The sequence below is a fragment of the Macrobrachium rosenbergii genome, chromosome 4, assembly GCF_040412425.1.
Source record: "Macrobrachium rosenbergii isolate ZJJX-2024 chromosome 4, ASM4041242v1, whole genome shotgun sequence".
NCBI classification, from domain to species: Eukaryota; Metazoa; Arthropoda; class Malacostraca; order Decapoda; family Palaemonidae; genus Macrobrachium; species Macrobrachium rosenbergii.
In genome coordinates, this window is record NC_089744.1 from 58,004,681 (window position 1) to 58,029,921 (window position 25,241).

At 33.1% G+C, this 25,241-nt stretch overlaps 2 long non-coding RNA genes across 3 annotated transcripts in view; one reads left to right on the forward strand and one right to left on the reverse strand.

Annotated features, from left to right (window-relative positions):
- The window catches only part of LOC136834950 (uncharacterized), a 322,137-nt gene that overhangs the window by 286,715 nt on the left and 10,181 nt on the right, over window positions 1-25,241 (forward strand). The window contains exon 8 of the long non-coding RNA XR_010851935.1: window positions 13,766-13,952. This is a non-coding gene — a long non-coding RNA (uncharacterized lncRNA). The remainder of the gene's footprint in view (window positions 1-13,765; window positions 13,953-25,241) is intronic.
- The window catches only part of LOC136834949 (uncharacterized), a 117,450-nt gene continuing 106,033 nt past the window's right edge, over window positions 13,825-25,241 (reverse strand). The window contains exon 4 of one of the 2 annotated variants that reach the window (XR_010851934.1): window positions 13,825-13,960. This is a non-coding gene — a long non-coding RNA (uncharacterized lncRNA). Of the gene's footprint in view, window positions 13,964-25,241 lie in introns of both variants that reach the window. The other variant, XR_010851933.1, reaches the window with a different exon arrangement.

Consider the following 25,241-nt stretch of genomic DNA (forward strand, 5'->3'; position numbering starts at 1 on the left):
ATTTTAGTTTCTAGTGTAAATGCAATAAACAATGAACTCATTTTCTTGAAATCAGTGAGACAGTTGAAAACCACATTCGTGTAGTAGGGAGTAGAGTTGTCCATTCGTGAGCGGTAGCAAAATATGACGTCACTGACGCCCGTCTTGCCTCGGTGTTTTGTCTGCCTTTGCTAAGTGAACCGAGTCAGTCAACTATAGTTTGATATAGCACGTGGAAGCAAAAAGGTTCTTGGTTTCCAATGCCGAATAATAACCGAAATGATAACACCAAAGGGCAGGGTATATGTTTCTTTAAATTTCCTAAACACAGTGAATTTAAAAAAAAAAATGTATTCACGCCTGTCACCGTGCCGTGATGATGATTACGAAGGTGACCTAAAGGCAAGGCTCCTTAACACATGTAGGAAGACCCTTAAATGTAATGCTGTGCCATCAAAGGCATTATATAAAGGTAAACTGAAATTTGTATAACATCATATTTCAGGGTTAGTCTAATGTCAAGTGCAGTTGTGATAACAAACAAGGTATTTGGCACCGTTAAGCTTATGGAACTTCAAAATTTCTGCATTTATTTAGCATTCTTTAAAATGTCTGAACTTTTGTTTTTATCAAAGTTTGTGCATCATACGATAGAAGGGTACAGAAAATGTGCAAGTAAAGGTATGTGTGATACGGCAAGTTCAATACCGTGATGGTCTACAAGAGAAGATCGGGCTAGAGTGCGTAGCAGAAAAAGAAATGTTGAAGAAATGCTGTGCGCTCATACAAATGAAATTTAAGTTCCTGGAGAAAATTACTCTTCTGAAGATGTCGGAGTATCACGTCATGAGTTAAATAAAAATATAAAAGCTCTTGAAAACGAGAATAAAGAATTGAGTGAATCACTTAAATTGAATGTTGAGAAAGAACTAGAGCGCGTTCTGATGCCAATCTTTAGCAAGACACAAATTCAGGCTTTAGTCACTCAAAAAAGTCACTTGGACAGGCAATGATATTTCTTCTGCCCTAACTTTGAGAAGCCTAAGTTCAAAGTGTTATAAGTATTTAAGGACAGTTGTTGGGATGCCATTACCCAGCGAGAGTTGCTTAAGTAATAGGGCAAAGGCATTCGAATGTGAGCCTGGTATTTTGCATTCTGCCCTAGCCTTCATGAATTCCAAGTCTAAAACAATGAGCCCCTGCAAAAAACTTGCTGTCATGTCAGTAGACGAAATGAGAATTGCCAGTGAGTGGGTAGATGATAAAAGAATAGATAAACTTTATAAGCCACACAACAAGGTTCTTGTTATTATGTTGAGAGGCTTAGTAGATAAATGGAAACAACCATTTTTTTTTTTTTTTTTTTTTTTTTGATGTACAAAATATACTTCTTGACTTGATAGCTTGTATTGAGAAAATAGGATTTAATGTTGCAACTCTGGTTCATGATTCAGGACCAAACAATTTAAGATTCTGGAGAAAACTGGAGATAGATCCCATGCAGGGTCAAGTTTCTTTTAACAATCTTTGTGCAGATCGGAGTGTATTTGTATTTACTGATGCGCCTCACATGATTTAGCTAATAAGAAATAATTTTTTGGACCATGAATTTTACACGAAAAAGGAGATATTATTTCTTCTGCTTCTATACAAGAAATGTTGCATAAAACAGCAAATGAATACACTTTAACACCAAAACTGACTCAAAATCACCTTAATATGTCAGGCAGGAACTCAAAGGCAACGTGTAAAGTATGCGGCCTAGTTAATGTCCAAACATTTGCCAGTGCTGTAAAGTTCCCAGGAGAAAAAGATTTAATTTCATCCCAAAACTGGTTGGTGACAGCTGATTTCATCGATTTAGCAATAACTGGTTTGATTTGATGAATTCCAGTGAAACGTATGGAGATGTAAAATCAAGAAATGCCTGTGGGGTGGATATAGACTACCAGAAAGAAATTTTGGGTAGGATGGTACACATGATGAGAACTATAGGAGTGAAAGGTTATGCAAGTCGTTATTTAAGCTTTCAGAAAGGAAATCTTTGATTGGACTGTTTGATATGTTGAGCTCTTTATATAGTCTAGATCATATAATGACCCGGAGGATCAATCAAGACTGCTTGGAACATTTTTTTTTAGTCAATTAAGCAGATGCATGGGCCTCATGAGTACCCCAATATTTTGAGAGTTAAGTAACGACTCAGGTCCTTTTTATTAGAGAAGGAAACAAAATTCTGGTTAAAAATTATGACTAACTCATTCTCAGAAAATGACGACTCTCTCTTTATATCGGGTGAAACGCTAATTAGGGATATACGAGAGTTAGCATTAGAACTCTGCGTAACCAGCATTTTGTTCGAAAAAATGACATTGAAACTGGAAATAACGATGCAGGGGTCAATTTGGAATTTTCTGGTATAGACAAGTTATCAAAAAACACCATGACTTTATGAATAGGGGCAATTTGCGTGTTCCATCACAATAATTCACGGAACAGTTAAGATAAATGAGGCAAGTCTTCAAGGCAGTCCATGGTGACACGCTTAGGGAAGGAAAGGATTATGTCTAAAAGCTGCATCTGAGTTGCAGATGATGGTAAGAGATGTTCCTACTGAAATTTTAACTTTATTGCAAAAATGAGCATTTTCTTCAAAATGCGGTACCTGAATAGGACTATGAGAATTAACAAAAAAAAAAAGATTTAAAAAAATCATGGGATAAGATACGAAAGAAGGAGAGAGAATATCAGTTAGTTAGGTATAGTACAGTATAACTATAGGCTTACTGGCATATTCACTGACATTTCTTATTGAATATTCCTTAACGTAAGTCATGCATATTGGAAACTGAAAATAAAATGTATTACAGCCACTGAAACTATTTTTTAGCTAAAAAAAAAAACTCATTCTCTCAAACTTGCGGAAAAACCCCATAAGCCTCATAATAGAGATCAAGGGACCAGTGGCGCGCCGGGCGTCGGTGACGTCATAGCCTCTCGGGATTGTTAGACCTGTTCTAGATCTTGAGTTGTGCTACGTTGATTAAAGTGTATACGCATATTCAAATTTACTTTAGGAAAGAAACTGAGCAGCACATAATACGGAGTACGTGTGGTAGATATGTTTCAAATATGTACATGATATTATATATTTTTTATGAGTTTAATGCCTGTCTTTCGTCTCTGAAACTAAACAAAATTCACAAATAGAATTTTGATCAAAGGGACAGTTCCCACAGATGTTGATAATTAAAAAATTACGTTTGAGAATGGCTTGTATAGGTGGCAATTAACTACTTTAGAAATTTACACTACTAGACAAGTCACAAATAAAAAATGCACTTTTCTTGTAGTGCGTACCTTTACAATGTTGCATATAAAACAGAGAATATCTGCATGGCGAAAAAATATAAATAAATATAAATTTATACACAAACGTTCATTATACACATACATATATATTATATTATATATATATATATATATATATATATATATATATATATATATATATATATATATATATATATATATATATATATATAATATAATATAATATAATATAATTTGGCGTACTATGTTGATTTACTTGGATTTTGTATCTAAATGAAAATGGCAAGTTTACTGATTATTTGGTTGTAATAAGATTTGAATTTAATGCATCGTCAGAATCAGAAATAAAACCTCTTAAGAATAAAATTTTAGCTGTTTACGTCCATTTTGCGAGTACATCTGAATTCTGTAATTTGGATTAGTATGACGCCTCTAAGACACGGTTACTAGCTATATTTGTGTCTACTTATCTACCAAAATGGTCTTGGAGGGGGTTCTGAGTCCAAATTACTCATCTACTTCTAAACTATTCGGTTGTAGGTATCCTGTTTTATAAGATATTTCTGTTTTCCTTTTCATTCCGTCCGTGGATAGAAAATTGGTATCATTCATAGAACGTATCAAATTTCTTGTCTCTCCTCGATAGGCTGGAATCAAAGGCAATTCTTCTCCAATGAATGGCGCCACCGCTATTTATTCCTGGGTCTTCTTCATCTTCTTTGCCAGATGGCTTCTTTCTTTATATTATAAATTCTATTTCGACTACTGTTCCGTTGAGCTAAAGAGCAGCCCCTCTTTTCTTGTGCCCTTGTAACAGCCGTCAGGTCACCACTTTCCACTTTCACGTTTAGACAGTAAGAACCCACGGATTGCACATTTTCGTGTTTCTGCCCTTAACCACCAAGGTGTGGAATTCTGTTAATTCTGTTAATGCCTATGTTTCCTTCGAGTTTTACCGTCTGTTTGATATATCACTTTCTCATTAATTTAGCACTCATTTTCGTTTGCCCTCTTTTATTCTTAGGGCCTGTTTTAACTAAAGTCGTTTCGCTGTGTCTTATGACTCCCGAGTTTTCATATGCTGTTGAGAAAATATGTTCCTGTCTTTAGTATTGAATCTATGGTAAAGCTTAAGTCTTTAATTTATATGCAGTCTAATCGAAGTATAAAAAGCTGTAATATTTTACAGATTGAAATCTCTTTAACACCATGCTTTTTGTAATATTTTGTTTTCATAAATACGGTTTTTGTAAAGTAAATACTAACTCACAATTGAAAAATTATATTCAGTTTTTAAATGAAATCTTCTTATACCTCTAAAATTCATCTTATGTCATAAAGTATTTCATAATAGTTGGTTTGTGTTTAATGGTTTCCTCACGACTCTTATATCAATGCTCGGCAGGATATAGTATCACCGTCTCTATTCTGGCGAGGAAGTCTCTGGCTTTAATACGTTTTAATGTTCCTGAATTGTGAATTATTCTCCCATTGTTTGGTATTGTCAATTGCTCAGCATCAGCCATTCTGATCAACTGATGGCAACCCTTCGTGGAATTGCAATTTTAGAACTAGAGGAGAGGACTTGTGGAGGCGACCTCTACCAAGAACATAAACACAAAACAAAGTTGCAAATTTGCTCAGCCTCACGACTGCGCCTTGCATCAAACGCTAAAATTACAATTAAAGGCATAAATTTTCTAATCTTGATCTGACAAAAAAAAAAAAGTTACTTTGAGAACTGGTGCGAAATAAGAGTACCCAAGGGACCGACCCACTTCAGGCTCAAAAAGAGGCCCGGAGGCCACGTTGCGAAAGGGCTCCAAAATTAGCGCTGCACCTTGCACAGGGTCCTAAAATAAACTCGGTTAAACACTAATCTCGTAACCACCTTTAATCAGGTGATGAGGGGACCCTTTTATCCCTCGCGTGGCATCGAGATAAAGAGAGAAATATGTTCTCAGTTTACCAAATAACACAAAGAGGTCTTTTGTATTCAGGTCATACACGGCTAATGCGCTCTGTGTACACGCTTCATTCGTCTTTCCGACCAGTTGGTTCTTCGCCATTTAAATGGTGATTCCTTTCATTTGTCTGCATTCGATACAATTATTTCTGTCTTTCGAGGGAAATGGGGTCTTTCTTCTCCGGGTGTGTGAACGCACATAAAGATACTCGTATTTTAATGATTAAAAGAATCAGGTAATGCATATTCAATACGCAAATGCGTTGGAGTTATGGACGCCGAATAAAGTGGCTCTAGATAATCAAATGAAATAAAAACCGTCGGATACATGCATATACAATACGCATGCGCTGGAAAAGCAGATCTACGATGCAGGAATATACAAAAGCCATAAGACAATTTGTAATCAGAAACTTTGAGAGCCAAACGGTAGAAAAACCCAACAACAACCATAATTAGTAATAGTAATGATAATGTTAAAGGTGGCATCGGCAATAACCTAAAGGATAATGAAAGAAACGAACTGCTCTAAATAAATCTTTTTATACCTACGTAGCTGTGTGCGATTGTATGTTCTAGCAACGTTTTCGGTAACGAAAAAACTGCAACGAACATGACAGATAAATTCCCAAAACTCATCTCCCTCTAACACGAAAAAAAGGAATAGACGAAAAAAGCTTGATTGAAAACACTTAGAGATTATGTTTGTATAAAGGCCCGTAGTTCAATTTGGGTAACGGCAAAAACATGGCCATTAGTGTGTTTCATTATAGGTTTTAAGAGACGTTTCATTAACATCATCGCAAAACATGTCTGAAACATGTCCAGCAGAAGCGGTGAAATGGAAAGGGATTTGGAGAGAGAGAGAGAGAGAGAGAGAGAGAGAGAGAGAGAGAGAGAGAGAGTATCCCCCTAACCGTATGGTCGAATGGTCATTATACTTGAATGGATCGCTCGGTATGGAAATTACAATCAATTGGGGGAAGAGCGGAAGAAAAATGGGAAGGTATTCCTTTCTATATGATGACACTCTGTCGGTGCGTCCGTCTATTTTTATACACCATTTCTCTCTTTCTCTCTCACCCTGGCATTTCTCTTTTGATCTCTTTCTTTTGCAATTCTTTTTATTCCCCGCCAGATAAAAAAACACATCAAAGGGAATGTGAACACAAGCGTTTACACACATACCTGAGAATAAGTATTTATTTGTATATTCTGCGCATGTCTATGTGTTCGTTCTTTTGCATGAATATTTCACTTACGCACGCACAGACACTACTGTATACAGTATATATATGCATATGTGTGTATATATACATATATATATATCGTAAATATGTGTAGGCTCATGAACAGGTATTCATGAACATTAAAACACGGCAACTGCATGTATTCACGGGTATAAATGAATAAAGGCCCGTGTGATACTGAACTGCAGGTGTACTGGTGGCATATTTGTGTATGCGCCCTGTTAGTGCTCATAGGTACGTACCCCTAGTATCTATTTATGTACAGTGCAGGTGTACTGATAGCATACCAGTGCATGCTCTTAACTAATGTTAGTGTTTATGGTTACATACTGTACACCTAACATTCTTCCATTTATTGAAACGTACAGCACAGAGGCACTAATTGCATCTTAGCGCATGCGCCCTGTTAGTATTTATAGATAAATACACTGCAAGTGCAATAATGACATAACGCATGTGCCCTGCTAGGATTTATAGGTACATGCCCCCAGCATCTATCCATGTGTAGATACGTATAGCGTAGTTGCTCTATTAGCATTTCAGCTCATGCGCCCAGTTAGTGTTTATAGGTACATATCCCTAGCATCAATCTATTTATGGATATGCATAGTGCAGGAGCACTTATAGCATATCGGCGCATGCGCCGTATTAACCAAGATACCTACGAACCCGAAACTCACAGCAAAATTCAACTCGCAAGACGAGCTTAGCTTACTGATTAAAAAAATACTAAGTTGAAAATTTTGTGAAGCTGTAAAGGAGAAATAAATTATCACCATATTAGTAAATCAGCGGCATGCGCAGTGCCATTCACAGGCTCATTTACCTCTTTATTCGTAATCAAGATGTCAACAAAGTTCATACTCTCAGGGAAATTCAGTAAAATTTTACTGTGGGGGTAAGGGTTTCGTGATCAACAGATTCTAATATAGTATATATATACATATACACACACACATATATATATATATATATATATATATATATATATATATATATATATATATATATATATATATATATATATATATATATATATATATATTCAGCCAAAGTAGCAATAAACGTTTTAGCACTATGATAACATGGTGAGGATGGGTCTATTTCAACTCTGGTAAAATGCATCTGGACTCGACAACTAAATGTATGTATGAGCAGGAATGGGATTCTTAGTCGATAAGTGTTAAGGTTAGCCTCATTCTGACGCATCGACTGCGGGGTCGAATCTTTAATTGTTTCCTTATTGTGGGTCTAAAGCCCCATTCACACATTCACGTATCAGCCCACGCATGTTCACGCATGAATGGAAACTGGTAGTTGGCAACAGCTTGCGTAAGTACTACGAAAAAGTTCCGTAATGCGTATTTAAGATGCGTGGACACGCGGGGCGGAGTCGGGAGGTCGATCACGCACCATCCCAGCATGCGTGGGGAGCCACGTGCGTTTCGATATGTTCAAAAACGTGTCTGCTCACGTCATCCGTCATTTTTGCGTGGTTGCACACGCACCGCATGGTGCATCCGTGGCGCGGTCTGCACGCCTGCGGGACAATGGCGTGGTCCCATGCTGCTTTCCCGTTCCGCCAAAACCGCGTGGGTCCCCACAAGGTTCGGGAGTAGACGTGGCAACAGCGCCTCGCCCCCAGGACCTGAGACGATGAGGCAGCGCTGCGTCGGGTGTATAAAACAGCTTGCGGCGCGGATGCGGCTTCAGTTTTTTTTATATCTATTTTGTGTATGTGTCAATGTAAACAAATATATATATTTTGTATTATTGTATGTTTCCATGTAAATATTTCAGCATTAGTATAAGCATTAAACATAATTTAAAAATAACTTTTATTCAATGAACTAAAAACCATCAAAGTAACAAAATGAAGTAATAATAATCACACAATTAAGACACATGCAAACAACTATATAGTTGAAAATTAACTTATAGAAACAAATATCTATTTTTTTGTATTATTGTATGTTTCCATCTATATATCAGCATTAGTATAAACAATAAACATATAATAGAAAAGTAACTTCTATTCAATGAACTGCAAACCATGGAAGTAACAAAATGAAGTAAGAATAACAACAAAAATAAGGAGTAAGTGAAGGTATATTATATTAAAATAAAAAATAAAAAAAATCAGTACTTTCATATTATTAAGTTGTTCTTCACTACTGCTTGGTAATGGCCTATATAAAGGTATAAACCATTTCCAAATATTCAAAGTTATAATCTTCCCACGCCTTGGAGTAATGCACTTAGCCACATTGCAATGCATGTATTTGCTTCTGCGTTAAAAATGTCAGAGTGTATGATCCAGTGCTAAAAAAAAACATATGCAAACAAATATATAGTTGAAAATTAACTTATATAACAAATGTTTATTTTTGGTATTGTATGTTTCAGTGTATATATCATGATTGGTATAAACAATAAACATATAATTGAAAAATAACTTTTATTCAATGAACTAAAAACCATTATACTAATAAAATGAAGTAAGAATAATAGCACAAATAAGACATATGTAAAACAAATAAATGCATAAATACAAAGGAAAAGTAAACTGTATGGATATTAAAAATTTTGGAAGTCGACATACAAAGAGAAATTATTATAACAAATATAAATGTATGTTAACAGTAGTTCTCCTTATTTTCAATTGCAATGTAGGCCCTCACAGGTTCCACCAATACCATGCAGTGCACATACTCCACGACGGCCTCCATTACGTTTCTTTGATACTTCTTGCTACAGGGGGCGCTGAATGGCACTGCAAACACATGTGCACAGCACGGCCCTTTTGTACCTGGCGTATACCCGCCGATAATACGTGGGGATGTTTGAGGGTGTCGTGAGGTCATAACGCACAACGTTACACATCGGTATACGTGCGTGGGTGCTTGCTCTGCCACGCATTACATGTGGGGTGTGGCCTATTGTCGTGGCAGTTCCAAGCATCCCGTCTATCTTGCGCAGTGTGTAGCCTTAACACGCATTACTCCGACGTTATGGCGTCGTTATGTTGACTTACGGACGTCGGCCTTTGACACGTATCCACTTGATCGCGCCGACAAACCCTACAGTATAGCCACGTTTCACATGCGTGAACATGCGTGGGCTGATACGTGAATGTGTGAATGGGGCTTAAGGCTTTGCAGAGATAAGCGTATCCAAAAACGTGTGGAAATTGAGAAGTTAAGAAGTCATTGTGGCATTACATACACATTACATTAATGGTAAATAAATGACCAGTGTGTGTGTATATATATATATATATATATATATATATATATATATATATATATATATATATATATATATATATATATATTTACGAATTTCATTGGGGTTATATGATTTCTAGAGATTTTTACAGGCCGGCAATGGAAACTTTATTTATTTGGCCTTGGAGTTCTGACTTACGTAAAGGGAATCGTAAAAAAATAAAGAACAATGGGGGTGATTCAATGAGCTTAGGGCTCTACTTCATAAGGGAATGTTATGTAAACACCTTGGATAAATTAAGAAATTTTATTTACAGAAAAGAATCAAAAGGAAAATGGTTAAATGAATTATTAGGAGGCTTGCAACTCCTGAGGATCTTTCTACTGAAGTCTTGAATGATGGCGAGGCACAGTCCAAGATGAGTCCACAGCAATGGCCCTCTGCAATAGAGCGTTACACATTACACGCCAGTAAAGGAAAATATAACGCCTACAATGACTCTAGGCTGCACTGATGGTGCCGAGGACTCAAGGAATGAATGAACACTTTACACTTGAACACAGAACATTGGTAATGGCACGGGATAAAATGGCACAAGGATAGAGGTAGAATACTAGCACCCAGTAACACTTCTAAAGGGCAAACTGTCGTGACTGAAAAGCCTTTACTCGCACTTTACCATAGGGGAAGCAGGTCTCTGGCGAAGGATGACGAGGGACAATCACGTGTATGGCTATGCACACTATCACTTGGATGATCCACTCGAGGATGACTGTAGAGATGGTGACGAGTCTGAGTCGGGTGGAGGGGGGTGGGGGGCTCTCAGCACCTCTCACTCACGTACGATTTCTCTGGCCGGTTAACTGCTAATTGCCCACATTCAGCTCACTAATGCCCCGTGACTGACTGCCGAGATGTCTCCTGTCCTCTCCTTTTAAGGCCTCGACCGAGGGTAGTGACCGAATGCAAAGATCGGCCAAGTCTGGTGACCATGTGCAAAAGATGTGTCATTTGCCTGGCGTCCCGGCCATCTGTTTGCGTCTTCCCAGGTGTCCTGCGGAGAGACAATTCAGCCGGCTAAATCTTCCTTTAGAAAGGTTGTTTTAAGCAGCTTAGTTGGGCTAAGCTGCTTAAGGGAGTGGCACCCAGCCTCTTACCTTTGTCCCTTTCAACCATGCCATCTCAATATCTGTTTCAGGTAAAGAAAAGGGACAGATCGAACTGTTGATAACTTTAGTTTTGATATCTAGGTCAACTAGGATCGGCTATGCAGCGACAATTCTACTTTCAATAACCAAGGGCAAATTATATATATATATATATATATATATATATATATATATATATGTGTGTGTGTGTGTGTGTGTGTTTTTGTATACACATATATATACATATATAAATAGACCTTTGACATCTCATTCAGTATAGCATAACAGCAGCTTACACTCAATGGGATGTATATATGATTAACGCACCCCCACTGACCCGGATTCGAACCTATAACTTTAGTTACGGTGACGTTGGCCTTTTGCTCTTAGAATTGGTATGAACCTTTCTTCAACCATGGCAGCTTAGGGACTTTGTATATAGGCTATATGTTTATTTCTAATTTTACAAATGACAGTTAATACTTTCAGATATTAAACCACAATCACCAGTTAAGATCGAATACACTGCACACTGGGAATAACTTCCACATAAAAGAAAAAATATTCTAATACCATCTGGATGAAAGTTATTTCCAAGGCCTACTGAATTCTATACTAGTGGGTCGCTATTTGTGCCCTAATATTTGAAACTGTAGATTGTTATGTCTGTATTTATGTATGTATGTGTGTGTTTCATCAACGTAGACTATTTGATACAAGCTCGGCATTTTTAGGACCAATATATATATATATATATATATATATATATATATATATATATATATATATATATATATATATATATGCTTGTCTTTCTCTCTCTCTCATATATATATATATATATATATATATATATATATATATATATATATATATATATATATATATATATATATATATATATATATATATATATATATATATATATATATATATATATATATATATATATACAGGTTATATAGAGAAAATAAAATTTTTTCATGGGTTAATGAAACAAATGGTAACAAACGACAAACAAAATGAGAGATACATCTGTATGCGAGCCCATAACGTACGTGTCATTGTGAGAATTCATGTACAGTCATACGGTATTAGTAGAGCAGTGTAAGATGATAGCCAAATTATCACGGTGTACCAGCAAATTTCGCCGCTGGCCATCGCACTCATGAGTGTTTGATAGCCATGTTTTGTATCCCCATCACAATCGTGATAGAAAATGGCCCTTGCACCAGGTTTTATATTGCATGTTATTTACGCATGGAATTGCCTTTATCTCCGATCGCATCAGAAGTAAATTACACCGAATCGCAATATTCATTTGTATCTGTTTTTCCCATTTAAAGCCATCTCTCTCTCATCCAGCAGCTCTTCCATGACTGAAGCAGCAGGGTTAAGGGACAACGTATAACCAATTGTGGAAACAAGAATAGTAAAGTATTGATGTTATCAGTTCAAATGGGGTTTACGTACAGAAATTATGAGCCTAAATAGACTCGTTAGGTGGTTATACAGGAACTGTGCATTGTGAGGACAGTATTAAGTCAAAATCAGATGTCAAATTTTCATTTTATTCTCATGGGACACTACGGTCTTGTATGACTTGCTCTGATCTTGAAGCCAGCCTTAGCTCTTTGAGGCGATGCTATTACGTTGCTAGAAAATGACAGAAAGTATGTTCTTGTGATACTGTTTTAAGTTGCACTGATGGAGCATTTAATTATTATTCTTTTTGCCTAGGGCATGACTCGGAGGATGATTCAAGTGCTTAGAAGGATAGAAATTTCAAGTTGTAGATTCATGGACGCTGGAAACATAGATATTATAAAAGCAGGATCCTGTGAAATAAAACAAAGATTCACTCTCCACTCTACTGTTATGTACAGTTGCATAAAAATTTTAATTACAAAGTATAATTTCAATAATTGCTGAAAGCTACTATTCCCTTTTCAATTGAAAATGAAGACTCATCATAGTATTCTTAAATTACCATTATGCACCACTCAAAATGTGCTTTTTACAGGAACTATTAATCTCATGATAAAGCAACACAACTGTGATTTTAAAAAAGTCTCAAATAAGAAACCTTACGAAAGAAGGTAAATCTTTCACTTAGATAAAAAAATAATGGAGAGAATATATATATATATATATATATATATATATATATATATATATATATATATATATATATATATATATATATATATATATTACATACACATATATATTCTATATAAAATATATATATATATATATATATATATATATATATATTATATATATATATATATATATATATATATATATATATATATATATATATATATATATATATATATATATATATATATATATATATATATATATATATATTACACACACATATGCTCTTCTAAAAACTATATGTTAAAAAAGGATAAATACATCAAGCCCCGTTTCTGGTCTAATTGATTTTTCTTTTATAAACTAAGTGTTATGTTTTGAGGTGAATTATTATAAAAGGAAACGTTACACGAGTTACTAGAAGCGTGCACTTATTGCCACTAATAGTAAAAATAATGAAAATAATAATATAAAATAAAAAAAGGACGAAACGTCTAATAACTTCAGATATTTAAATGAAAATACATCTCTAACAAGGGCAACAGCAAAAATGTTCGCAGTCACGATGTCGGTTTTAATAATCATATAATAAGTTTGGTTGTATGGGTAAAAAGTCTCAAATTTACATTTTGCTGTTGTAGCACCTTTCTAGGTCTTAAAAAACCTCCACAGATTTTTTTATTACAAGAAAAAATTGTACTACATTGTTTCCTACCATATGTGATTAACTTTATATCACCTCTTGTAACGAACAGGTTATGAAGGAAAAGGCAGCGATTAGGCAGGCGCAGGCAGCCTAAGGGTGGAGAATTCACATAGTTTGGAGCCCTGACAACCGTAACCTAGTCGCGACTTTCTGCTAGAAGATTGGAGATGGTACTTGCTAGTAGCGGCAAACCTGCATGTCTTCCATATTTCTCGTTCAGTTCTCCTTTGATTTAGGTACGATACTGCTGTAACATAATTTTGGTTGCTATATAACTTCTTTCCGTAAACATGTGACACAGTGTAGATTTTCTGTTATTGTAGCCTTCCTTTATCATCAAATTCAAACGTAACTTACTACTTTCAACAGTATAATGCAAATGCAGATAATTACAAAAATACTCCAGGTACCGATTCTACATGGCATTACTGATTACGGTGACTAGGCGTATAGTTGTTCAGGGGTTTGGTTGAGTGAGATTTCTAATTGCACACACACACACACACACACACACACACACATATATATATATATATATATATATATATATATATATATATATATATATATATATATATATGTGTGTGTGTGTGTGTGTATATAATTACACTTAAAATTATCGTGACCAATTATGCACCTTTATAGGTCATAGTATATGTATGTATGTTTGTGATCTACTATAGCTCTGTTTTTTACTTGCGTTGCAATGAGAAAGTTTTTTATTTCTATTTATCAACAAACATTCAACACGATGCTTGCATGGACGAATAAATGAGTTTTTGTTTGTGTCTGGTACAGATTTCTACTTACATCTCAAATAGTGCATACTTTTGAGAGAGAGAGACAGAGAGTGCATTTTATTGTTTTCATAGCAACTATGTTGTTCATTTAATTGATATCGGCGTCAATGACCCAGTTGTAACGATGCCAGATAACTCAAAATCATTCATTCATTGTCATTATTACCTTACATTACTCACTGCTTTCATATAATTCACATAATTTCTTTATTTTTTCTACTTTGCAGCCCCAGTTCAAGTTGGAAGTAAAAAGAAAAAAGAAATACAAATATATATATATATATATATATATATATATATATATATATATATATATATATATATATATATATATTCTTCCGTTTCACTTTCATCGTTGGACATGATGGAACATAAAGGCCGCAGCGTTTTCGTGCTGAAAGGTCCTTGCCAGTGGAAAAAGTATACCTTAGTTTAACCAGACCACTGAGCTGATTAACAGCTCTCCTAGGGCTGGCCCGAAGGATTAGATTATTTCATTTTACGTGGCTAAGAACCAATTGGTTACCTAGCTACGGACCTACAACTTATTGTGGAATCCGAAAGCATGAAGCTAAAAAAGCTGGGTAGCGTGTAATGTCTGTCCATCCAGTAACTGCATCGCGCAGTGCTGATCTTTTTGCAATGAGAGAGCTTGATTTGAGAAAGCTGAAACTTGGATTTGTCACAACACAAAAGCAAAGTAAGCCACATACGATGAGAGAGACCTTAGAGAAGCAATGTGACTCGGAAATGGTCGCGCTGGTTTGTGGCTTAGAGCACAGGAAAAGAACTGGGGTAAAAATTAACGGGGATAAAAAATAATAAATTAACATGGATTAAAAAAGCATAGTAAAAAATAACAAGAGGTAAATATAACGGGGTAATAATTAACAGATGGTAAAAAATAACGGTAAAAATTGATAGGGGTAAAAATTAATAAGGGTAAAAAATACAAGGGGGTAAAAATTAGCAGGGGGTAAAAAATAACATGGCTAAAAATTAACAAAGGGTAAAAATTAACAAGGGATAAAATAAAAGGGTAAAAAATAAGAATCGTAAAAATTAACAGAGCATAAAAATTAATGGGATAGAAAATAACAAGCAGTAAAAATTAAGAGGATAAAAAATAATGGGGTACAAATTAATAAGGGATAAAAAATAACAGAGGGTAAAAATAACAGGGGAGTAAAAATTACCAGGGGGTAAAAAATAACAGGGGTTATAAATTAACAGGGGTAAAAATTAACAGTGGGTAAACAATAATGGGGTAAAAAATATGGGTAAAAATTAACATAAGTAAAAATTAACAGTGGGTAAAAAATAACGGGGTAAAAAATATCGGGTAAAATTAACAGGGTTTAAAAAATAATACTGGGTTGAAAACAATTGGGAGTAAAAGTTAACAGGGGTAAAAATTAATGGGTAAAACATAACGGGTCAAAAAAAACATGGCTAAAAATTATCAGGGGGTAAAAATTAAAAAGGGGCTAAAAATAACAGGGTGAAATATAACGGGGTAAAATTAACAATGGGTAAAAAATAACGGGTAAAAATTAACAGGGGGTAGAAAAATAAGAGGGTGTAAAAATTAACAGGAGTAAATAATATTAGGTAAAAATTAACAGTGGGTAAAGAAATAACAAGAGATAAAAAATAATCAGGGTAAAAAATAATGGAGTAAAAATAACAGGAAATATAAAATAACGGGGGTAAAAAATAACAAAGGGAAAAAATTAACAGGGGGTAAAAATAACAGGGTAAAAAAACAAGCGGTTTAAATTAACATGGATACAAGAGGTAAAAACTAACAGAGGGTAAAAATTAACGGTTAAAAATTGAGAGGGTAAAAATTAACAGGGATAAAAAATAATAGCGAGTAAAAAAATAACAGGGTAAAAAATAAGTGAATAAAAATTAACAAGTAAAAATTTATAGGGCGTAAAAAATAATATGGGTAAAAATCAACATGGGGTTAAAATTAACGGGGTAAAAAAAAGGGCTGAAAAATAACGGTGTAAAAATTAACAGGTAAAAATAACAAGGTTTAAAAATTAACAGGGGGTAAAAAATAACAGGGTAAAAAAATAACGGGGTAAAAATTATGGGGGTTAAAAGTAACAGGGTAAAAAAATAACAAGGGGTAAAAATTAACGGGGGTAAAAAATAATAGGTGGTAAAAATTAACGGTGTAAAAATTAAAAGGGTAAAAATACCAGGTGGTAAAAATTAACGGGTAAAAACAATGGCTAAAATAGGGGTAAAAATTAACAAGGGGCAAAACAGCATGGTGTAAAAACTAATAGGGGGTAAAAATTAAAATAGGTAAAAATACCATGGGATAAAAAATAACGGGTAAAACATAACAGGGCCAAAAATAAATAGGGGTAAAAATTAACAAGGAGTAAAAAATAAGGGGGGGTAAAAAAGGATTAAAAATTAATAGGGGCTAAAAATAACGGGGTAAAAATTAACGGGAAAAATTAACGGGGTAAAATAATAATGGGTGGTAAAAATGACAGGTGGTATAAATAATATGGGGGGAAATTAACACGGGGTAAAAAATAATGGGCTAAAAGCACCAAGGGGATAAAAACTAACGGGGTAAAAAATAAAGGATAAAAATTATTAGGGGTAAAAAATAATGGGCTAAAAAAATAATACGTAGTAATATATAACAGGGCAAAAATTAACGGGATAAAAAATAATAGGGGCTAAAAAATAACAGGGGGTGAAAACTAACAGGGGGTAAAAAATAAGTGGATAAAAATAAACAAGTAAAAATTTACAGGGGGTAAAATATAACATGAGTAAAAATCAACATGGGATAAAAAATAAATGCTAAAAAATAACGGGGTAAAATTTACAGGTAAATATAAAGGGTAAAAACAGCAAGGGGGTAAAAAATAACAGAAGGTAAAAAATAACTGGGTAAAAATTAACAGGGTTAAAAAATAATGTGGTAAAAATTAACAAGGGGTAAAAAATAATGGGATAAAATAACGGGGGTAAAAATGAATGGGGGTTAAAAGTAAGTGTTAAAAATAACAAGGGGTAAAAATTAACGGGGATACAGTGAGTAAAAAATAACGGGATAAAAAATAATACGGGGAAAATAAGGAGCAAAAATACCATAAAGATAAAATAACAGGGGGTAAAAAATAATGGGGTAAAATTTTAATGGGGGTAAAAATAATAGGGGGTAAATATTAATAGGGGTAAAAATTAACAGTAGGTAAAAATTAACAAGGGTAAATATCAATAGGGGGTAAAAATTAACAGGGGTAAAAATTAACATGGGGTAAAAATTAACAGGGGTAAATATTTATGGGGGATAAAAATTAACAGGGGGTAAAAATTAGCGGGGGTAAAGATTACCAGGAGGTAAAAAATAACGGGGTAAAAAATAACATAGCTAAAAATTAACTAATGGTAAAAAAATATGGGTAAAAAAATATGGGTAAAAAAATAAGAGGTAAAAAATAATGGATAAAAGTTAACGGGGTAAAAATTTAGAGGGTAAAAAATAATGGAAAAAATAACAAGGGGTAAAAATTTACAGAGTTAAAAAATAACAAGAGTAAGCATTAACAAGGGTAAAAATGACAGGGGAAAAAATAACATGGGTAAAAGAAAATAGGGTGTAAATAATAACGGGTTAAAAATAACAAGGGGTAAAAATTAAAAGGGGGGTAAAAAATAAGGGGGTGTAAAAATTAAGAGGGGTAAATAATAAGAGGGTAAAAAAATAACCATGGGGTAAAAAATAACAAGGGGTAAAAGTTAAGAGAGGGTAAAAAATAATGGGTAAAAGTTAATTGGGGTTAAAAATAACGGGATAAAAATAACAGGGTAAAAATTAACATGGGGTAAAAATAATAGGGAGAAAAATTACATGGGGTAAAAATAACAAAAATTAACAAGGGTAAAAATTAACAAGGTAAATAATAAAAGGGGTAAAAATTAACGTGTAAAAATTACGAGGGTAAAATATAACAGGGATAAAAATTAACTGGGGGTAAATAATAATGGGGTAAAAAAGAACATGGGTAAAAATTAACATAAGTAAAAATTAACAGAGGGTAAAAAATGCCGGGTAAAATTAACAGGGGTAAAATATAACGGGTCAAAAATAACATGGCTAAAAACGGGGAAAAATTAACAGGGGGTAAAAATAACAGAGGGCGAAATATAACGGGGTAAAAATTAACAAGGGGTGAAAAATAATAGGAGGTAAAAATTAACAGGGGTAAAAAATAAGAGGGTGTAAAAATTAACAGGAGTAAATAATATTAGGTAAAAATTAACAGTCGGTAAAAGATAACAGGGGATAAAAAATAACAGGGAGTAAAAATAACAGGAAATATAAATAACAGGGGGTAAAAAATAACAAAGGGAAAAACTAACAGGGTAAAAATAACAGGGGGTAAAAAATAACAAGGGTTAAAAATTAACGGGGATACAAGGGGTAAAAATTAACAGAAGGTAAAAAAAAACGGGTAAAAATTAACAGTTAAAAATTACGCGAGGGTAAAAATTAACGGGATAAGAAATAATAGGGGGTAAAAAATAACGGTAAAAATAATGGGTAAAAAATAACAGTGGATAAAAATGAACAAGTAAAAATTTACAGGGGGTAAAAATAACGAGGGTAAAAATCATCAAGGGTTAAAATTAACAGGGGGTAAAAAAAGGCTAAAAGATAACGGTGTAAAAGTTAACTGGGGTAATAATGAAGAGGGCAAAAATAACAAGGGGGTAAAAATTAACAAGGGGTAAAAAATAGCAGGAGATAAAAAATAACAAAGTAAAAAATAACAGGGTAAAAAATAATGGGGTTAAAAATTATGGGAGGGGTGTTAAAAGTAACAGGGTAAAAGATAACAGGGGGTAAAAATTAAGAGGGTGTTAAAATTAAAAGGGTAAAAAAGACAGGGGTAAAAAATAACAGCTTAAATTTAATAGGGGGTAAAAATTAACAAGGGGATAAAATAGCAAGGTGTAAAAAATAGTAGAGGGTAAAAATTCCAGGGTGTAAAAAAATAACAGGGATAAAAAATAACATGGTCAGAAATTAATAGGGGTAAAAATAAACAAAGGGGTAAAATAACAAGGTGTAAAAAATAACGGGGTAAAAATTAACAAATGGTAAAAAATGGGGTAAAAACTAACAGGGAGTAAAATAACGGAGTAAAAATTAATAGGGGCTAAAAATAATTGGAAAAAATAACAGGGGTAAAAAATGAGTAGGGGGTAAAAATTAACAGGGGATAAAAATATGTAGATGGTAAAAATAACAGGTCAACAAATAATGGGTGGTGGAAATGAAAAGGAGTATAAATAATAAGGGGGAAAATTAACACGGGGTAAAAAATAACAGGGGTTAAAAATAATGGAGTAAAAATTAACAGGGGTAAAAATAATGGGCTAAAAATAATAGGGGGTAAAAATAACAGGGTAAAAATTAACAGGGGGTAAAAATTAACAGGGGACAAAAAATAATAGGGGTAAAAAAATGACAGGGTAAAATATAAGTGGATAAAAATTAACAAGTAAAAATTTTGCAGGGGGTAAAATGAGTAAAAAATCAACACAGGGTTAAAGTTAACGGGGTAAAAAATAACGGTAAAATTTAACAAGGTAAAATATAAGTGGGTAATAATAATATAGGGGTAAAAAATAACAGTAGGTAAAATATAACAGGGTAAAAATTAACAAGGTAAAAAATAACGGGGTAAAAATTAATGGGAGGTAAAAGTAACGGTGTTGAAAATAACAATTTGTAAAAATTAACAAGGGGTAAAAAATAACGGGGTAAAAAAACAAGAGGGTAAAAATAGCAAGGGGTAAAAACAGCAGGGGGAAAATTAACAGGGGGTAAAAATTAACAAGGAGTAAAAATTAATGGGGTAAAAAATAACAGGGGTAAAAATTAACATGGGTAAAAATAAGAGGGGGTAAAATTAACAAAGGTTAAAAAATATCAAGGGGTAAAAAATAAGAATGGGTAAAAATTGACAGCAGGTAAAAATTAACGGGGTAAAGATTAACAGGGGGTAAAAATTAATGGGGTAAAAATTAACCAGGGGTAAATATTAACATGGTGTAAAAATAAATAGGGGGTAAAAATAAGTGTGAAAATTAACAGGGTGAAAAATTAGCATGGGGTAAAAAATAACAGGGGGGTAAAATTTAACATGGGTAAAAAATAGGGGGTAAAATTTAAGATGGGTAAAAATAACAGGAGTAATAATGAACAGGGGGGAAAAATAACAAGGGAGTAAAAATTAATGGGGTTAAAATTAACGGGGTTAAAATTAACACGGGGTAAATATTAACAGGGGATAAAAATTAACAGGGAGTAAAAAATAAAAGGGGGTAAAAATTAGCAGCAGGTTAAAAATAACTGCAGTTAAAAATAAGAGGTGGTAAAAAATACCATGGGGTAAAAATTAATAGGTGGTAAAAAGTAACAGGGGTAAAAAATAACATGACGAAAAATTAACAGGGGGTAAAAATTAAGAAGGGGTAAAATAACAGGGTGAAAATAACAAGGGGTAAAAAATAACAGTGGTAAAAATTAATGGGGTAAAAAAAAAGGTGTAAAAATTAGGAGTAAAAATAATAGGGGTAAAATATAACACTGGGTAAAAATTAAGTGGGTAAAAAAATAACAGGAGGAAAAAAATAACATGGGTTAAAAAAAGGGCGTAAAAAGTAATAGGGAATAAAAAATAACAGGGTAAAATAATAATGGGGTAAAAATTATCAAGGGGTAAAAAATCACGGGGGGTAAAAATTAATGTAAAAAATAACAGAGGGTAAAAATAACAAGGGGTAAAAATTAACAGGGAGTAAAAATAACAGGGGATAAAATTAACAGGGGGTAAACATTAACAAGGGATAAAAATTAATGTCTTAAAAACAGCAAGGGGTAAAAATTAACGGGGTAAAAATTAAGAGGGGGTAAAAAATATGAATGGGTAAAAATGTCTTAAAAAATAACAAGGGGTAAAATTAACAAAGGGTAAAAATTAACGGGGTTAAAAATATGAATGGATAAAAATTGACGGAGTAAAAATTAACGGATGGTAAATATTAACATGGGATAAAATAGAGGGAAAAAATAACAAGGGGTAAAAATTAACAGGGTGTAAAAATTAGCATGGGCTATAAATTAAAAGGGGCAAAAAATAACGGGGTAAAAATTAACATGGGTAAAAATAACAGGGGTAAAAATGAACAGGGGGTAAAAAATAACATGGGAGTAAAATTAACGGGGGTAAAAATTAACATGGAGTAAATATTAACAAGTGTTAAAAATTCACAGGGGTACAAATAAAACGGGGTAAAAATAACAGGGGGTAAAAATTAACAGGAGACAAAAAAGAATTGGTAAAATATAACAGGGGTAAAAAGAAACATGGCTAAAAATTAACAGGGGGTGAAAATAACAGCAATAGAAAATAACATGGGTTACAAATGGCAGGTGTAAAAAATAACAAGGTAAAAATAAAAGGGGGTAAAAATTAACAGGGTGTAAAAATTTACATAGGGTAAAAAATAACAAGGGGTAAAAGTTAACAGCGGGTAAAAAATAATGGAGTAAAAATTTACAAGGGGTAAAAAATGACAGGGGTAAAAAATAACAGGGGGAAAAATAATAAGGTAAAAATTAACAGAGGGTAAAAAGTAACAAGGGGTAAAAATTAGCAGGGAGTAAAAAATAACGGGGCAAATAATAATGAGGTAAAAATTAACAAGGGGTAAAAATTGACAGGGGTAAAAAATTAATGGGATAAAAAATGACATAAAAAATAACGGTGTAAAAAATAACAGGATAAAAATAATGGGTAAATATCAACAAGCATAATAAATAACAAGGGATAAAAAATAACAAGGGGTCAAAATTAACAGGGGTACAAATAACGGGGTAAAAATTAGCACGGGTAAAAAATAACATGATGTAAAAATAACAAGGGGGTAAAAAATAATGGAGTAAAAATTTAATGAGGGGTAAATAACAACAGGGGTAAAAATATGGGTAAATATTAACATAAGTAAAAATTAACTGGGGATAAAAAATAACGGAGTAAAAATTAACGGGTAAATAATAACACAAGGTAAAAATTAACAGCGGGTAAAAAGTAAATGGGTAAAAATTAACATGAATGAAAATTAATGGGGTAAAAAATAACGTGGTAAAAATTAACAGGGGTAAAAAATAACAAGGGATAAAAATTAACTGGGGGTAAAGATTAACAGGCGTGAATAATAACAAGGGGTAAAATTAACAGGGTGTAAAAAATAACAGGTAAAAATTAACGGGGTAAAAAATAACCAGGGGTAAAAATTGACAGGGGGTAAAAATTACCATGGGCTAAAAATTAATGAGTAAAAATAACGGTAAGAAATAATACGGGTTAAAAAATAATGGGGTAAAAATTAACAGGTGGTAAAAATAATGGAGTAAAAATTAACAGGGTACAAAAAACAATAGGGGGTAAAAATTAACAGGTAAAAATTAATAGGGCAGAAAATAACAGGGGTAAAAAATAACATGGGCATAAATCAACCTGGGGTAAAAAATTAACAAGATAAAAAATACCAGCGGGTAAAAATAAGAAAAGGTAAAAATTAAAGGGGGAAATAATGGTAAAAATTAAAAGGTGAAAAATAATGGGGTAAAAATTAACAGGGGGTAAAAAGTGATGGAGTAAAAAATAACAAGGGGTAAAAATAACAAAGAGTAAAAATTAACGGGGTACAAAATAATGGGCTAAAAATATTAGGGGGTAAAAATAACAGGCGGTAAAAAATAACAGGGCAAAAATTAACAGGGGATAAAAAATAGTAGGGGTAAAAAATAACAGGGATAAAAAATAGTAGGGGTAAAAAATAACAGTGTAAAATCTAATAGGATAAAAATTGACAAGTAAAAATTTTGCAGCGGGTAAAATATAACGAGTAAAATTCAACATGGGGTTAAAGTTAACAGGGGTAAAAATAACTGGGTAAAAATTAACAGGGTAAAATATAAGTGGGTAAAAATAATATGGGGGTAAAAAATAACAGTAGGTAAAATATAACGGTAAAAAATAACGGGGTAAAAATTAACAAGGTAAAAAATAATGGGGGTTAAAAGTAACGGTGTTAAAAATAACGGGGTAAAAATAACAAGGGGTAGTAAAAACAGCAGGGAAAAATTAACAGGGGGTAAAAATTAACAAGGGGTAAAAATTAATGGGGTAAAAAATAACAGGGGGTAAAAATAACAAGGGGTAAAAATTAACATGGGTAAAAATAACAGGGGGTAATATTAATCAGGGGTAAAAATTAACAAAGGTTAAAAAATAACAGTGGGTAAAAAATAAGAATGGGTAAAAATTAACAGCAGGTAAAAATTAATGGGGTAAAGATTAACAGGGGGTAAAAATTAACTGGGGGTAAATATTAACATGGTGTAAAAAATAAATAGGGGGTAAAAATAACTGTAAAAATTAACAGGGTGGAAAAATTAGCATAGGGTAAAAATTAAAATGGGTAAAAAAATAACAGGGGGTAAATTTTAACATGGGTAAAAAATAACAGGGGTAATAATGAACGGGGGAATAACAAGGGAGTAAAAATTAATGGGCGTAAAAATTAACAGGGGTAAAAATTAACATGGGGTAAATGTTAACAGGGGATAAAAATTAACAGTGGGTAAAAATTAACAGGTTAAAATTAACAGGGGGTAAAAATTAACAGCAGGTTAAAAATAACTGGGGTTAAAAATAAGAGGGGGTAAAAATTAACATGGGTTAAAAAATACCATGGGGTTAAAATCAATAGGTGGTAAAAAGTAACGGGTAGAAAATAACATGACTAAAAATTAACGGGGTAAAAATTAAGAACGGCTAAAATAACGGAGTAAAAAATAACAAGGGGTAAAAAATAATAGCGGTAAAAATTAATGGGGTAAAAAATAAAAGGTGTAAAAATTAGGAGTAAAAAAATAAGGGGTAAAAAATAACACTGGGTAAAAATTAAGTGGGTAAAAAATAACAGGATGTAAAAAATAACATGGGTTAAAAAATAATGGAGTAAAAAATAATAGGGTAAAAAAATAATAGAGTAAAAATTATCAAGGGGTAAAAATTAATGTGGTAAAAAATAACAGGGGGTAAAAATAACAAGGGATAAAAATTAACAGGGTGTAAAAATAACAAGGGATAAAATTAACAGGGGTGAACATTAACAAGGGGTAAAAATTAATGTCTTAGAAAATAGCAAGGGGTAAAAATTAACGGGGTAAAAATAACAAGGGTTAAAAACTAACAGGGTAAAAATAACAGGGGATAAAATAAAAAAAAATTAATGTCTTAAAAAAATAACAAGGGGTAAAAATTAACATGGGGTAAAAATAATGGGGTAATAATATCAAGGGGTAAAAAATTAACAAAGGGTAAAAATTAACGGATGGTAAATATCAACATGGGATAAAATAAATAGAGGGTAAAAATAACAAGGAATAAAAATTAACAGGGTGTAAAAATTAGCATGGGGTAAAAATTAACATGGATAAAAATAACGGGTAAAAATGAACAGGGGGTAAAAAATAACAAGGGAGTAAAATTAACGGGGGTAAAAATTAACATGGAGTAAATATTAAGAAGGGATAAAAATTCACAGGGGGTACAAATAACAAGGGGTAAAAAATAACGTGGTAAAAATTAACTGGAGATA